Here is a 2,785-nt window from a genome sequence, read left to right as displayed (position 1 = left end):
GGGTTTGACAAATTGATATGTTGTTGAATGGCTCCCTATCTGACCGAGGGGTCCTCACAGTCCTGGTAAGATGGGTTCCTTTGCAGTATAGAGATATGTATATATCAAAACATTGGAGAAAGACAAGTTGGCCTATGAATAGTAAGTTGGTTTCCTCTGAAAGCAGTGCATACAGAAAAGAACCAGAAAAGAACATTTTGAGTGAGAAAGGTTGCAGAAGATATTGAATATCTTAAGGAGAGGACCTTGATCTTAGCCAGGGAAGACNTATAAGAGAAAACCTTTTTGCGGTGGCTCTGATCTCAACAGGTACCATGAAACTATACATGCTCCCTCTGATCATGTGTGCAGTTGCCAGTGCACTGGAAGGAACAGTGACTGCAACAAGGCCAGGGACCTTTTTCATTGACTGCATGGAGTAGTATTGTCTAGAGCAGGTTAAAGGGAGTAGTGGTATATGTAGTTACTACTTTAATGGACAGTGTTGGAGTAGTCAGTCTCTCTCTCTCTCTCTCTCTCTCTCTCTCTCTCTCTCTCTCTCTCTCTCTCTCTCTCCAGTCTCTTCCTCATGTCCTTTCTTTCGGACTCCCTAAACCTCGCTCCTTGCTGTAACTCTATGATCTCCAGCTCATGAGNTTGGNTGGTTGAGATCTGCCTTGCAGCATTTGCACAGAGATATATTTTAACGTGCAGAAGTTAGCTTAACTTGGTCTCCCCAAGAATAGGTTACCAATCATGGAATGATTCTTTCTTTGGCTGTCTTCGCATGCCCTAGCAATGTGAGAGAGCCTTCCTGAAGCTTGCTGCCACAGCNTGCATGGTTCTGTGATTGTCTTTCCAAATTCACTTCACAAAAGCAGCTCTGCTCATCAATGCCACTACACCTCAGTGTGACTTCTCTTTCACCTTACATGATCATAGGATTTTACCTCCCCAGTTATAGGGATGTGATCTGTGTTAACCCTGGCATCTATTCTGGATTGCAAGACACAGTGTGACAGGAAACAACCAAGGTTTGTTTTATTAAAAGGGAAACACAGACGACATGGTTTGCTCTTGGAACTGAGCATATCTTTTTCAGGGAGAAAAGTCAACTCTGCCTGACATGGAGTCACTGGGGTCACTGTTTGCTTGGTCACCTCGAACTTGCTGCTATCTGTGGGCAAAGGTGTGACTGCTATGTTCCTATCCATGAGTGATGACCGGACTTTCCCCTCCTTCAATGATGCCTCCCATCTGCAGATCTTCCAGTCCTTCTTTTGTTTTACTTCCAGTATTTCACCTTCCTTTGTTTTCCATGGATGAGGAGACTCCTTTGGGTAACACAGCATTTTGTAGCAATCAGCCATGCCTTGGGGAAGCAGTTCACAGTCACAAATTGAAAGGACAATGAGCCTTAGTTAAAGAATTCAAAAATGAATGTCATCCAAAATGAAGGCCAAAATAGTCTTCACAGGCCAATTGGTGGGTTGGTGAAGGAAGGTTCCATACCAAATTGAAGACATCAAATTNAGTATGTGGGCCAATGATCAGTAATGTGAAAATTCAGAGATCATTGACTTCCCAGACTACAACTTCTTGAAAGCCCATAAAATTCTGCCCTGCAGNTGTATGGGAGCATTGCTATGAAGAATGGCTATCACTGTCCATACACTGCAGAAAATTTTCCTTTGGGTTGGGGGAAAGAGAGGGGAGAATCCATGGGATTCAACATTCCTCATGAGCTGTCAGAAGAGAGAATACTGCAGCTGTGCCAGAGATGCTGTTGATGTACACTGCCCTGTGCTAAGCTCTCTGGACAGGTAACATCTCATGCAACCCTCATAAGAAGCTTGGGAGNTGGCCCCACTTTGAAGATGAGGGACAGGGACAATGAGTTGAAAAATAATGAGCTTTCTTTCTTCTTTTCTTTTTTCTTCTCTTCTCATATCTTGTAACAGTCTGGATTTTCCTGGCCGCATACACCCCTCCTTGCTCTTGCCCAGTTATTCCACAGCCTCCACTTCAACTTTTCCTCCTGGTGCCAGGGCTCAGTGTGGACTAGCCTAGATACCCATGGATCCACTGCAGAAATGGGATCCAATGTCAATTTCATTGCCCTTATGCATTGTCACTGTGACGAGCTCCCAAGAAGCCTCTACAGCCCCTCAGGCGTCTTCTTCAGAAAACCTAAGCATGGATCTCAGCATCTTGAACATCATCCCCAGCCCCTGCTCAGGTGCCCCTGTCTCTCTGTCAGAGGGGCTGTTCTAGCAGCAGGACCAGGCGAAGAAGNCCCTGTGGCAGCAGTGCTGGGAGAAGCAGGGCTTTCCTCAGAGGAAGAAAGTCTTCCTGAGGCATTTGAGACACTGGCACCGTGACCATATGGCACCTTACCTGCTTGAAAGGGATGTCAGAGGCTTTTCCTCAGGTGACAAAGCTCAGAATCAGCTTCAATGTCAGGGCCATGTGTAGAATAGTGCTGGGATGAGTGGGCATAGGAAAACAGCCCCCAACCCTCCTTCCTGGGAAATACTGATACAGGGTCTTAATGGTCTCACCCTCAGCATGGGAGCCAACAGAATTGTCCCCATGCCAGAGTAGCCTCTGTAGCAGCAGGAGCCAGAGGACATCCGCCAGATGGAGAGGGAGCAGAAAAGCCTAAAGTTGTTACAGATGATGCTCAAGCAGAGGATGTAAGAATCCTGAGGTGCTAACTCATAGAGGATACATGTGACTCACAGAGGATACCTGTGAAAATGCATTTAGACGGTGCTGCATTGCTGTCTCGGGGCCATGGACTCCT

The 2,785-nt window shown here is 46.2% G+C and overlaps 1 pseudogene; it reads left to right on the top strand.

Moving 5' to 3' along the window:
- The first annotated feature begins 2,055 nt into the window (after nucleotides 1–2,055).
- LOC110314903 lies at nucleotides 2,056–2,679 on the top strand (annotated as a pseudogene).
- The last annotated feature ends 106 nt before the right edge of the window (nucleotides 2,680–2,785 follow it).

This window comes from Mus pahari, unplaced genomic scaffold, assembly GCF_900095145.1.
Source record: "Mus pahari unplaced genomic scaffold, PAHARI_EIJ_v1.1 scaffold_15308_1, whole genome shotgun sequence".
Lineage (NCBI taxonomy): Eukaryota > Metazoa > Chordata > Mammalia > Rodentia > Muridae > Mus > Mus pahari.
Note: the sequence above shows the minus strand (reverse complement) of the source record. Positions and strands in the feature narration are given on the sequence as shown.